Source organism: Helianthus annuus, chromosome 13 (genome assembly GCF_002127325.2).
Source record: "Helianthus annuus cultivar XRQ/B chromosome 13, HanXRQr2.0-SUNRISE, whole genome shotgun sequence".
NCBI lineage: Eukaryota > Viridiplantae > Streptophyta > Magnoliopsida > Asterales > Asteraceae > Helianthus > Helianthus annuus.
The window spans coordinates 161,990,095-162,005,712 of record NC_035445.2 but is presented as its reverse complement, the minus strand read 5'-3'; the positions used below and the strand labels follow the sequence as shown (position 1 = coordinate 162,005,712).

General features: G+C 35.5%; 1 pseudogene; it reads left to right on the top strand.

The window, feature by feature from the left end:
• Positions 1 to 2,386: 2,386 nt before the first annotated feature.
• Positions 2,387 to 3,510, top strand: LOC110900086 (annotated as a pseudogene).
• Positions 3,511 to 15,618: the final 12,108 nt, after the last annotated feature.

Here is a 15,618-nt window from a genome sequence, read left to right as displayed (position 1 = left end):
TGAGTTGTGAAATTTTTATGGTTTTCATGTATTTACGTTATTTCACGTACTTTCTATGATTTATGTTAATATTTGAATGTGCGTGTAATAAATTATTTACGTATTAAAGTATAAGTTTTTTGTGGTTTAGCCACCCGTGTATTACACGGGTACTTAGACTAGTATACTATAAATACAAAAATTTGATTACAATCCTTTCCCTTTGATCTCATTTTGCCGTCGTTTTGTTCTTGTCTTGCGTAAACAATTGAAGCAATTAACCCTAATTCCAGAAATCCTAATCGATTCACCAGGTAATTTCTCCATTCAAACCCTTCATTTCCTCCTTTTCATCGTTAATTTCAGATTATCTTTGAACGAATCAAAGTAATAATCAGGGAAGACTTGTGACTTGACTTGTTGGATTCATCGGTCAAAATTAGTATAAGTTCCAAATCGATTTCAGTTTTTAATGTTTTAGTTTGCGAATTTAAGCCTTTTTATAGTGATTATTACGATTTGAATGATCGAAGATCGAAAATCATGTTAAGAGTTTGATTATTTTGGCTCTAAATGATGCAGAATTTCAGAATTATGACTAATTAATAGCTAAAAAATACATGCAGACACTTCTAAAGTGTGATTCAGTAAGGGGATGTTTGTTTACCTAATGGTTCAGACCTCTTACTTACTGGTTTAGCACTTAATGGTTCAGACTGTTTGTTTCACGAGCAGATGTTTGAAGGGTTTAGACATTTGCCTCTGAATGGTTAAACATTATACAGAGTCTGAATGGTTAAGACCTCTAATCTGAATTGGCCAGACATTTTCCTGTGAACGGTTAAGCATTATACTGGCTCTTAATGGTTAAGACCTCTTACTGGTTCAGCACTTGATGGTTCAGACCTCTTACTGGTTCAGCACTTAATCATTCAGAAGTTGCCAAACGGCCCATTAGCTTGGGTCTTTTTTATACAATAATCAAGACTCCACTTTTTGGTCAAACTACGGTGTGGGATTTAAATTCTCAACAAAAAAAATTATGATTATAATAAATGAAATCCACATCATGGTCATTTTGTTACTAACATAGTTATTAAAGGCGTTACGGGCACCCAAGGCGCATAGGCCTCGCCTGGGGCCTAGGCGCAAAAAAAGCACGGGCCTGAGAAAAAAAAGCTCACAACAAAAAAAAACTTCAAATATTTTTATATAATAGAAAATTAATACTATATACAACATTTAATATCATCTATTTAGTATCAAAAGTTATAAATGCTAGTTTATTAGTGTAGAAAAGTAGTTTCGTTAGATAAAAGTAGAAATATAGCTAGAATCTTGCCAGAATTTAGATAATTTGGCCGAAAGTTCTCAATAATCTAGGAATCTCGCCAGATCTGCACATGGACCATCACCTGGAGAATTAAAGCACAATTGCCTTGACTTAAGGCGCAATTGCCCCGCCTAGCTAGGAAATTAGGCCTAGGCGCAAGAGGCGATGACTTTTAACAACTATGGTTACTAACATACTTTAATCTTAGTAAAAAATCTCTAAATGGTTAATCTAAAACATAAATCCATTATATAGACTTATAATTACATGTTCGGTTCGGTTATATCGATTAACCAAAGCTTCGTAACCGTAACCATAATCGGTTAGTTGGTTATACAAAGTTTCATAACCATAACCATTGGGTATGTCGGTTATCGGTTAATAGTGGTTGGGTTATGTCGGTTATGGTTCGGCCTTATCGGTTATGGCGGTTATTTTGCTAGGTGTTTTTGAAGAACATACATGTCATTTTTTTGGTGGTGATATATTGTTTGATTTGTCTTTGAGAGTATTTGCTATGTTCCCATGTAGCTAAATGAGTGTTTGATGATCTGTTTTGACACCTTTTGTCACCGATCAAATGCGAATTAATTAGAAAGAGGTTTAAATTGGTATGACAGGACACCACATGAAAACATGATGCGAACCTGACACTGTAGTAAGTAGTTCGTGGGTTTATTCTAAACGGTTCAGGCCAATTTCGGGTCACACCCGTTAGCACGTGTAGCTAAATAGATTGGTTAGAGTTGGCCCTATTTTTATAAAAATAATCTTTATAATGTGTTTTTATATCATAATTTAAAGTGGTCGGGTTGACTTGTAGGTTCGTGTCAACCGACGAATATTTGTGTCATGTTCGGGTTCGCGACGGTTTTCATGTTCGACCCATCAACCCTCAAACATGACCTGTTTATCATCCCTTGGTTTGAAGGCTATATTATACAATGAAGAACATTTTTTGATCAATATATGTAATATGTCAAGATACATATCTGATTGTTAACATTGTTTTAAAAATGTTTTGTTCTTTTACTTTTCAGATAAACCCGAAGCAGTTCTTGATTAAAGCTCTATAGATTACATCCAAGAACACCATAAAATGTTGTCTGTCGTACAACCTCCATCTACAATGGCATCGTTGGTTCTTCCGAAAACCCGATCTACAAACCGCAAAATTTGGAAACCTGCAAACTACAGGTTAACCTTTCCTCATTTACTCACAAAACACCGCACTGTATGCTGCACAAATGCAACCCCATGGGACCCACCTCCCGTCAGATACGATGTAGAAGAAGATAACACCAAAGGCGAGTTCTTAACGCCGTTAACAGGTCTCGCCACCTTAGTTGAAACCCATGATTCTAATCAAACAAAAACAGTCGAATCTGTAACAACGGATACAAAACGGGTCACAAAAGGCGGGTTTATTAGATGGCCCATGTGGCTCATGGGCCCGTTGGTACTATTAGCCACGGGAATGGTTCCGACTCTTTGGTTACCAGTTTCGTCAATCTTTTTAGGACCGAATATAGCTAGCCTTTTGTCGTTGACCGGTCTTGCCTGTCTATTCAACCTCGGTGCGTCACTATTCCTGCTCATGGCCGACGCGTGCTCACGTCCCAACACCCTGGCTCAAGACCCGTTTCGTAGCCGACCCCCGTTCGGCTACCGGTTCTGGAACATGGTCGCAACCATATCCGGTTTCATCTTTCCGTTAGCCATGTGGTTCGGTTCTCAAATGGGTTTTTTAACTTTTTTTCAACCTCACGTTTCTCCAATTTCTTTCGGGATTCTCTTGGGGCCATATCTTTTGCTTCTTGGGGTACATATGCTGACGGAGATGCTGACGTGGCACTGGGAGTCGCTTGTGTGGCTCGTGACGCCTGTCGTGTATGAAGCGTACCGCGTGTTGCAGTTGATGAGGGGTTTGAAACTTGGGGCTAAGCTTGGTGCACCGGGTTGGACGCTTCATGTGATCAGGGGTCTGGCGTGTTGGTGGGTCCTGGTTCTCGAGGTGCAGTCATGCGGGTTGCGTGGTATGCTGGTTTTACGGCTCACTTTCGTCAAAAAGAGGCATCCAACGCTAGTGATGTTCGAATTACTTCTGGTTGATGCACAATGCAAGTTTCATGTTACCATTTTGGTATGGTTTGTTAAGTACATCAATAAGGTATTATGTACATATTTTTAGCAATTTAGTGTTTGATGTTATATTTAAAAATGTTTTGTACTTTTACTTTTCAGATAAACCCAAAGAAGTTCTTGATTAAAGCTCTATAGATTACATCCAAGAACACCATAAAATAAAATGTCGTCTGTCGTACAACCTCCGCCTACAATGGCATCGTTGGTTCTTCCGAAAACCCGATCTACAAACTGCAAAATTTGGAAACCTACAAACTACAGGTTAACCTTTCCTCATTTACTCACAAAACACCGCACCGTATGTGTGACAATTGTCAAATTTGCATGTATCCGTACAATTATTAAACAGTAATTAGTGCTTAATGACTGTGCTGATTTAACATTTATGACATGAATGTTTTCTGATTATTGTTATCATATATACAGGTGCATCATGTCATATCATTATTACATGCAACTCTTTATTGATTCGAATGGTGCACGAAACAAAGATAGCATAGTTATCAGACAAATTAGAAAAATGCTGACGGAGTTCAGTACATAGACAGACATGGTATTGGGATACAGAATGAGCAAGAAACCAAGAGTTACACTAGTATAGTGTGTAGGTGTTAGGATCGGTGAATCGATCAAACGAGACGTTCAGAAGAGATCTCGATCAATACGAAAGGCGGAATCAGACGTATCGATGTTATTTCAGCTTGTATTGCACTTAGAATCACTTTAACTATCACTTGTATTGATTTCACAACGTTACACGAGCTGGCGACACTTCGGCAGAGCTTCGCTACCGGAATCAGAATGTTACGAATGAAGAACCAAGACCCACTATATATAGAGAATCCAGGTCGCACCAACATGTCCACACGAACTGGCTCAGGTCGCACGACCTGGCCACTTCGCACGAACTGGTCACCTCGCATGAGGTGGCTGGTTCAAACCTGTTTCCCGTTTCTATTGTACAACGTGTCCTGGTTTATCTATCTTAAATGACTCGATACAAGACGAAGTCAACAGACATAAGCACCAAAAAACTCCCCATTGGATGTTGACGAGTCTTCAGTGTATTAAGTCTTCAGTCTTGATCGGTCTTCTTGCTCTCTCCAAAGTATCTTTCTCTGTAAGTATCCTCATCAATCTCTTTCTTCTTTTATCAGAATCTCAACCTGGCTCTATTCTCTCTCTTTATCAGATCTCTTGATTCCTTAAGCTCATCAGCATCAGCAGCTTCTATCTTGAGCAATGTTCCAGACGCTGATTCTGGCTCTTTCAATCTTCAGACTCCCCTTTGCTAACAGACTCCCCCTGAAGTTGTGTCGGGATCGTAATCTGACATAGCACTCGTTCTAGAATCGTAACCTGGCTCAAACTCTGCTCAGGTTTAGAAACAAGGATCTGGTTCTACAACTTACACAGGTTCAGGAACGATTCCTGGCTTTCCGTCTACCACAGGTTCAAAACGTCACCTGGCTTTACGTAGTAACAGGATCAAGAACCTGGCTCTAATCTGCATACGCTTATGCGGAAAATTCTCAGGAGTCGAAACCTAGCTTTTACAAAGCTTTTTACCTGCACATACTCTACCCAAAAGTAAATTTTTCAATTGTTTAAAATTTAACAAATTTAGAAACCACTTGTAGATAACATTCATCATTAATAATAGTTATATCAAGTTGAAATTAATGACCTTGATTTACCACTTGTAAGATTAATGATACAATACATCAATACAAACATTGATCATTTTTCATTTCAATCACACTCTCCCAATCCACTGTCGTTCATCATGTTTGGCACTCGGAATTTTGAAAATCAGCTTTTCAACATCAGTTGTCGAAAATAAGATGAAATAAAATCTTTTTGATTTTTCAAAATTTTATGCTAAAACAATCTTTTTGGATTTTTTTAATGAAAAGCAGTAAAGAAATATATACAAACATATTTTTGTGAGTTTGTGTAAGAGGATCATATCAGTTTATGACAAATCACTAGCACCGTTGAGCTTTAAACACTTTAAGTTCTAAATGATCACACAAAGTTCAATTGTTTCGAGATACAAGAATTAGTGTTTTAAGCACTTAACTTATTCGCGTGTCCCACCTCAGAATATACTCCCGTATCAAAATTCCCTAGATTCAGTCTTACAGGTGAGTATACCAATCTGATATCTGTTCTCTGGGTTAGTGCGAGACCTTGAGAGCTCAGGTATGAACTTCCGTTCAGTCAAAGAGATGAAGGCTCGACTTTAGGTGTGTTCCTTTTAGAGAATATTTTCTTCAACTGCAATTGATTCATATCTTTCGATATTTTTTAATTTTTATGAAGAGGGTGAGCTTTTAAAGCGCATAAAGTATTATACTAGGTCTAGGCCATTGCTTCCGCAATCAGAAGACCAGGTATAATACCCCAGATATCAAACAGTATAAAGACCTAGTATCTCAGAATCAGGCAATCTCTCAAACAAGATTTCGGGGGTTACCCATATATCCAAGAGATGTTCCCCACGAGATAAGTAAGTATTGATATTTAGGTTTATATCTCGAAAACAATCTACTAAGCGTGTAAAAACCTACTAGCATATCATCAGTGAGACCGTTTATTACATTAAAACATTCCATTTCTTTAGCGTACTGTGATTGTCTACTGATGTACTATCATTTCCTCTTTTTCACAACAAAACTCACTTTTGATTTTTCAATGTTTTTTTGGTTTTTAGATTTTATCATGTTTTTGGGTTTTTTAAATTTTCAAATTTTCTAATTTTTTACTCCCCCTAAAATCAAAAATATGTTTCAATTTTTGATTTTCCGGAAAAATTTGAAAATAAATGCAATAAACTGTACAGATAAAATGACAAACTGATGTGAATTGCTTCAATACGCCATCCTCTTGGCATAAACAATCAGAACTCCCCCTGACAACAAACTATTTTCCCATTATGATTTCAAAACACTTATGTTTATTTTAATCAAAATGGTTTTTCTGGAAAATTAGTTTTGTTGATTTCACACATCATGGGGTTTCATCACATTGTTCTTTCAATCACTTGTAAAAATTTATCACTTGTAGGTTTTTCACAAAAACATTTTTTAAGAATGATGCCGATTCATGCTCCATGATTACCAACTTGGGAGCTCCGGCAAGTCAGGATTTTCAGTTAAAGAGATTCACCTAAGCCTGACGGTCCTTGGGTGATTTCGAGTCATCATCACTCGGTTTCTTTCCTTTCTTATTCTTTTCATAGAATTCCTTTACCCCTTTGACCTTCCCGTCAACCATTTTTCCAAAAATATTTAGAACTTTAAGGATAAAGGCTTTTTCAACATCAAATTCTTTCTTTTCAGAAAAGAATTGACTTGAAATCTCAACCTTTGCCAATTTTTTGTTTTAAGTTTCCGTTTGACAATGGTGGAAAATTTGCCTCATCCATTGTTGGAACGGAATTATCACTTTTTAGTTCAACTTGTGGCTCCTCTGACTTTGACGAGTCAGATTCATCGCCAGAAAGTGCATCTGATTTCTTAACCACCCACTTGTGGTTGTTCAGATTCACTCTTCTTTTGTAAAAACATTTTGAACTCTCACCAACCTCAAATTTTGAATTTTTGAACACTTTAAATTGTTCGGTTGGTGGTTCATTATCAACCAACTTTTCTTTCAATTTTTCAGAGATTCCCTGTTTTGTTTGGGTTGCCTTTGGACAGTTTCATGTAACGTGCCTAACCTTTTTTACAGTTATAACAGGTTCTCGTTTCCTTCTTCTGAGCAACATCATTCTTCATTCTCTCTTGCTTCTTAGCAAGGAATTCTTTGTTCGTCTGCTTCCTAAACAAATTCTGTTTTTCTTCTTCAGAAGATGTTCCTAATTTTTGATTTAAAATCTTTAACATATTTTTCATTTTCTTTTGGAATAAAACCTAATCCTTTCTTTTTGAAATTACTATTATGGTTTGGTTTCTTTCGATAACCCGAACCAGAACCGTAACCCTTTTTCTTGTTTAATCTTTGTTGAACTCTTGAAGTGTATTTTTTAGGTTTTTTAGTAAGATTTACATCTTTTATTTCAGAAATATTAATTTCTGTTAATTTGAAAACCTTTTTAATCATTTCAGTTTTAACACCTTTTATTGGAAATTCTTCATCAGAATATAATTTGTCAGAATCATTCAAAGTATATGCTACTTTGAATGTTTCGTCATTCAAATTATTTTGTGACATCAGAAAATCTTTATTGTAAACCCTTTTGACTGATGATTTCGAACTGTTGACTGATGAACTCGAACTGTCAGATTCAGACTTTGACTCTGACTCCTCATCTTTATCCAACACCTGATCGACCACTTTCTTTATTAACTCAGACTCATGATCAGTGTCAGACGATGTGAATATGACATCAATATTATCTGGCAATCCATCTGAAGGTTCAGATTCCCACTTTAAATTGGTTGCCTTTTTGACTCTTTCTGAATTAGGATTTCATGGAGAATATCTTTCTTCAAGCGGCGGTGGACATTTTGTATAATTGGTACTTTTCTTACCAGTATTCTTTACTTCAGATTTCTTTTCTTCAAACGCTTCCATGCCTTCTACTGTAGGATAAATCCTGTCAATCACATAAGAAGCACATGAATAACTTTTCAATAACCTGTTTACTCTCTCAGTTTCTATCCTCTGAGTTTCCAATTTTTGTTCAAGTTCAGCACATTTCTCAATGTACTGATTTATGATTTCTGCTTCGTCATGAACGCTCCATTGAGTGTCTTCATTGCTATCTCTTGTACAGTGCTTGACTTGCTATATTGATTCATAGCTTTGTTTAACACATCATAAGATTGTTTCAATTTGTTCATGTCATGAATCAATTTGTTGTTGTGCCTTTTCACAGTATCACAATTATCACATTTCACAGGGATCTTTCCAGTATCTGCTTCCCTCTCAACCTTGATAGCTAAAGTTTCTTTAACCTGCTTCTTTTCTTCTCGAACATTTTCCTCAGGTTTGACATTTTCTTCAATAGTTGATGCTTTATGATTCTTCATTTTCGCAGCCTGTCTTTCTTTGATCTCTTCCATTTTACCTGCAAAATACAAATTATACCTATCAGGTGAAAATTCTCTTTTATAATATTTAAGTTTTTGAATTTCTTCACTGTCATCATCACTCTCTTCATCTGATAAGTGATCAAAGATTGGTGCTTTTTCTGAAGCCTTTTCTGTTGAAACTGGTTCTTCTTCATCCTTTTTAGGACTGAATTGCTGAGATTCGTAATAAACATATGCTATTTCATCTTCAGCAGTTGAATCTTCAAAAATTTGAGCAACAAATGCTTTAGAATCTGAAGGTCTGTTAGGATCATAATGATCCCAATTAAAACCTTCTGGAATTCTTTCATCTTCTTGATGAACTAGATAAGCTTTCTTTGATGGCTCTTCGATCTCCTTCCTAGCATGTGAAGTTTGTGGTGATTGTTGTTGATGCGGCTGTTGAGCAATTTGATGATAAATCGCTTTTCGATGATAATCATTGTTGCCGAATGGATTTTGAGCTCCACTTGCTTCGCGATTTGTGCATTCTCGCTTAAAGTGCCCCTTCTCCCTGCAACGAAAACAAGTAACTTCAGATTTATCAAAACCTAAAGGTGAAGTTCCAGCATCACGAAAATCATCTCTTCCAGTGATCTGTTTAAACTTCTCAGCTCTTCTCAACACACTAGCCATACACCACTTAATATCCATTAATTCCATTTCCTTAGCATTAATCTGATCATAATCCTCTTTGGTAAACATTGGATTACCAATCCTTCCTGCTACCAAACTTTCATAAGACTCTAATACGGTCACCAATAAAGACATATGACCTTTGGCAACCTCTTCTAAGAAATTCTGACCATTTTGAAGATGTAATGCAATGTTGCATTGTAGTACTTGGCCATTATTGGTTGCTGAAAAATTTGGATCAAAAGATGGATATGAAGAGAATCCATTATTGTTGTTTGATCCTTGAGATGACCCTCCAGAAGAATTGTTTGCGTTAAATGCAGTTTCGATCTTTGGTGCAATGTTGGTTTTATCAACCGTACTTCCTTTGTAATACATACCAATGTCCTGTTCACCATTAGGATTCTTCATTTTCTCCATCTTTCGTTGTTCTATCTCTTGAACTTCGAGTTTTTCAATAAAGTTGCTCAGTGACAGATTCACAAATTCACCATTATTCTTCAGAATCATAAGATACGTGCCCCAAACATCTTGTGGTAATGCATCGGCCAACTTTTCACCCATTCTTCTCTATCTTTCTTGATATCCAAACGCTTCATGTTAACCACCAAATTGCAATATCTTTCTATAATCATTTTGGTGTTTTCAGTTTTCAATCCACGGAATAGATCAAATTCTTTCTTCAAAAGCGATTTTTTGTTCTTAATCATATCCAAACTTCCAACAAACTTTGTTTTTATTGCTTTCCGCATTGAGTGTGCACTTCCGTTGTGTTGCAATAAGATCAAGATGTCTTCCTTAATGGCTTGTTGCAATATACTGATCATCATCTTTTCACTTTTGTATTTCTTTTTCTCTTTGTCATCTAAATCCTTAATAGCAACAATCTCTCCGTATTCATCAATCGGTCTAACATATCGTTCTTCAACACATTCCTACGCCTCTAAGTGATTCGCTTGAACCCAATTTTCGAAACATTCCTCCCATCCACTAAACTCTTCGATATTCATGAGCTTAGGCGGATTTTGCATAGTGCCCATTTCATTTTCTAAGTTCACGTTCTGAGCCATAGTGATCGGGGTAGCAAATGCGCTGTAAAATTCAGAATCCATGTTTTGGTACGATAAATTTCACAAACTATTTGATCTGGTGAAAACTGTGCGAGCTGGATTGTCACTAGGTCAAACCGTGCAAGCTGGATCAATTTCAAACGATCTGATGACACTTCAAACTACCTGAAGATCTATTTCAAACGACCTGGATCAAACCGTACGACCTGGTTCACAATTACAAACGACCTGACACTTCGTGCGAGCTGAGTGAATCAAATCGTGCGAACTGATGTTGTTACAAGCGACCTAATCAATTCGTGTGATCTGAGATGTTCAAATCATATGACCTGGTAAGTTTTCACATGATGTGGTGTGATTTCAAACGATCTGGTCAAACTTCGAATGATCTGAAATATTTTTCACGCGATTTGGTCAATTTTACCAAGATTTAGGTTGAATTAGGTTCTGATTTTTTCACGGATTGTTCAAAATAGTGTTTTACGTGTTATATCACAAAATCAGATCATTTTATCCGTAAATTCATTGAAATTTTGAAGAAAAAGTGTAGAAACTGAGTAGAAAGAAGTTGTTTTTGATGAAAACAAGCTGAAATGGTAAGAACTCTTCCTCCTGAGCTCTGATACCACTTGTTAGGATCGGTGAATCGATCAAACGAGACGTTCAGAAGAGATCTCGATCAATACAAAATGCAGAATCAGACGTATCGATGTTATTTCAGCTTGTATTGCACTTAGAATCACTTTAATTGTCATTTGTATTGATTTCACAACGTTACACGAGCTGGCGACACTTCGGCAGAGCTTCACTACCGGAATCAGAAATGTTACGAATAAAGAACCAAGACCCACTATATATAGAGAATCCAAGTCGCACCAACATGTCCACACGAATTGGCTCAGGTCGCACGACCTGGCCACTTCGCAAGAACTGGTCACCTCGCATGAGGTGGCTGGTTCAAGCCTGTTTCCCTTTTCTATCATACAACGTGTCCTGGTCTATCTATCTAGATACATGACTCGATACAAGACGAAGTCAACAGACATATGCACCAACAGTAGGAAAGTAAGGATCATGAAACTGCCCTTCTAGAGATAGTTTAAGTGTCGGAAAGTGCCTAAAACTCGCACAAACTGCAGAATTCTGCAGAATTCAGCAAAATTCAGCATTTAAACAACTTAATATCATGCAGAAATATGGTTAAATGGTCCTGAATGCTTTCCTAAGTGTCGGGAATCAAAACTGCCACAAAAGATAACATAAAGCACACTAAACTGCATAGTTTAGCACCTTAACGAACCGGTAACCAACCGAACAACCGGACACTACCCGAAACACCAAATTTTCACTAGAAGCATTGTTTTAACATTACCAAGCTAGTTATGGTCCCCGAACATCATAACACACTACATAACAACATACTAACTAATCACCCTAACTAAATACTTAGATTTCAACTAATATAACTAACTTACCTTTACAACCTAGTCTAGACCCCCCAACCTATTCACAGCTTCATGTGGCCCCCACACAAAGATTTTATCTTGTTATATTAATTGATCATGTTTCCTCTTTTTTGAGCATAATACACAATAGAAAATATGATGTTGGAGGATTATAAAGTTTAACCACTAGTTCCATACTTCTCATTCTCAAACACTCACCACACTTCACTTCTTCTTCTTCCTTTCCCCTTGGCTTCGACCGTAACCCACACCTACACCATCATCTTCATCAATCATTCTTCATCCATTCTACACATATACAAGGGTGTAAGAAGCACTATAAGGAAGCTAGGAACTCTTGGAAGTTGAAGGACCACTCATACAAGCTTTTATCCACCTCTTCTTCATCTTGTGATCATCCCTAGCCTTGAGCTAGTAGTAAGATCATCTACACTCTATTTTACACCTTCTTAAGTTGGTTAAAAGATGGTATAAGTTGTTAATCTTGAAGAACACTATGAATCAAGAACATGAATCATGAACATAAGCTTAAAAATCATGAGAATACATATTGTTTAAGTGTTGTTATGCTTGTTGATTGTTGATTGCTCATGTTTATGATGTTAAACATCATATGATTCTTGATAGATGGTGATTAAAGACATGATCTAGCAAGATGAGAGGATGATTACGTTAAGATCAAAGTAATCATCCATATGTAAAGCGTGAACTTGAAAGTATAAATTGTTTTTCTTGTAAAATGATGATCAAAGTGAATATAAAGTCTTGTAAATCTACGATTTCAAGAATGATTTTTCAAGAAACCAAGTTAAAAATACAAGGTTTACTTAAGCTTGGTTCTTAAAGAAATTAACAACATTTTTAGTGGTTAATCAAGTGTAGAAATATATATTTAACAAGAAAAACTCAAGAAGGAATATTTTTTAGAAAATTTATTTACAAGTTGTAAAGAACTAATTTCTTCAATAATGATGTTTTTAATTAAACAACCACACTTTAAAGGGTAACTAACCTTACTAAACACAGTAGTAAGTTACTACAATTTTTTGTAAACTTTCAAGTTCATAAAGTAGTGATTAATGCTTGATTTTGGCAAATTGGTAAGTATTGGTTGATTTGTTATTGATTGTGATGATTTATAAAAGAAAATGATATGCTTTGAAAGCATGGAAACCTCCTTTTTAAGGGGAAACTATGGCAAAATTTTTCTAAAAATTAAACACTTAGAAAAATATTTTTGAACAAATATTTACAAGTATATTTTATTCTAAAAGTTTCATATAAAGTTTGCCATAATTTTTGTTACAAAAATTACAAATATTGGAGGTTGGTTTTTGATAATAAAAGTGACTAAATATGTATTTAGGAGAATATATATTTAGATGTCACCATGTGCGTGATTATTTGTATATTATGTGTATTAGTTATATTATTTTAGGACTTGAAATAATATAACTCACCAAGATACCAAGAAATTACAATACAAAATATTACTAAAATTCTAAGAGAATGAATACATAATTTATATTCAAAATATTGGAGAAACCGAACAAGGAATCTAACTCACATAAATATTCCGGAAATAAATTCATGAGTATATTTTGGTAATTGGTATTTTGGACACCAAGAGAACAAAAATATAATTTTTGCAATTATTACAAAAATATATCATATTTTTGACAATGAGAAAATATATTACTTTTGGGTAAATAAAAATCTATATTTTTCTTGAAATTATTAGAAGATATATTATTTTTGGGAGAAAATATATATTTTCTTAAATAAACATGAAATACATTATTTTTGGGTGAAAAATAGAATTATATATATTTTCTAAGTTAGACTTGAAAATGTAACACCCCGAAAACGGGTTTGGTAATCAAACCACGTTAATACTAAAAGACGGGTAAAGTACCGTTAGAGGTAAAATTTACCCGGTGCATATTAAGTTTTTTTTTTTTATATAAATAGATCAAATGTTAAATAAGAAAAGGGGAGAAGGGATGTTTACGAGAAAATAAAATTATGAGAGGCCCGAGTTAACGGGATTTAGTATGGAACGGGTTATAACCCCCAGAAACCACCAAGTTAACTAGGAATATTGAACCTAGTTAATACTTGAGAATATTGTTAAAAATAAGTAGGATGTGGCCTACTTCATAACGAACCAAACATGGGGGGTTAAATTTGGATAACTTAATAAAGTTATTTAATAGAAGAAAAATCAAAAACAAAACACACACTTGAAGTGTGTGTTCTGCGATCGAACATGGGCGACACCAGGAGCCAAACCCTAAACCCTCACAAATCTCTCAAATTGAAGGTCCAAATCAAGCCTAAATCAAAATCCGAGTACGAATTAGTGATCTCCACCGAAAAAAGGAGTCACGAGATATGTAAATTTCATGAGAAATCTCTAGTCGAATTTCTGAGCAAACCTAGAGAATCCGAATTAGATGGTTGCATGCTTGTTATATGATGAAATAGGAACATTGTAGTGTCTAGGAGTAAACCCTAGACAAGTATATGATGAAGTAAGGCCTAATTCTTGTGAATTCATGATCACCATTGAAGGTGATAAGTGGGTTTTTGTATGAACATGTTAAACACTAGAAATTTATAGTTGTTCTAGTGTAATTTGAATTTTCGTATGTAAATTCTGATGCAGTAGATGCGAAAAATTCATATGAACATGTTAATTGATGTTAAAACTTGGTTAAAACAATAACCATGAACTAGATAATAGAAGAATACAAATTATGCACATTAGGTGTTTGTTAAAATGCCTAAATGAGAACTAAAGTGTTGAATTTTAGAGTGAAAACGCGTATTTGAATGGTATGTCAATTACGCGTAATATGAAGTGATAAGGGTTCTAAATATTATGTTGATCTAGACTTAATGTTGTAAACCATGTGATTGAAAATAGTTAACTTTGATAAACTAAGTTAACCAATCATGAAGTCGAATAGTAGCTTCGACATAGAAAATAAGTGAGGTGGAATAGTCGTGATTGTTAATGACTAATTTAACCGCCTTGTAAATGATTGACAATAGTTTGACGCTTAAACGAGCTAGGTGAAGGCTTGGGAAAGAAGCGGTCAAATAAATCAAGTACGAGAAGGGAAGCGTAAACTGGATGCGAGGTAAGTGGAACTTACACTTTTTGTAGAATACGTGTTTATTCTAAAAGTTTCTTATACAATTAAGATGATATTCAAGACATGGTTCCGATCCGAAACGATACGGGTCGGAGCACATCTAACGATGAAAAACCATATTTAATGATAAAAGAGGAAAAATGGTAATTTGGTCATGAAGTGACATAAATAAAAGGCGTTTTCGAATGGCTACTTTAGAAGTAAGCCTAAACGAATAAAAATGGGTAAAAAAGGGGTGATTTAGTCACGTATAAATGGATAAAAGTCGGGGCTTAAAAACGATGCCCAAGTGGCTTAAGCTACATTGGGTTAAACGCGTAAGAGACGGAGTAGTAGACGTGACCAAATGGTAAGAAATCTGAATGTTAAATAAATTCATTTAATGATAAGCGCAAAATGTTTGGTCGTCTAGACCAAACGGGTCAAGTGGTAATGAGATACCATTTGACAAATAATGACTAGTAAGCACTTGCCGAGTCTTATGCTTACAGGATAAAGTGGCTTATGATTTAGCGTTGCTATGAATTAGCCAAAATATCGAGACAAAATATTAAAACGGGTCAGCGTGTTGATCCGAGCCAGGTACGTACAAATATGATTGTAGTTAACGTACAAATTTGGTCAAATAAGTGGCGAAAGTTCTTCGTCGCAAAATGAGGGGCTAAGTTGACCAAAAACGCCCTTGATGGGTAAATCGGGAAAACAGCCCTTAGGGATGGTTTAAGAACATATGTCGTGATCAAGTAA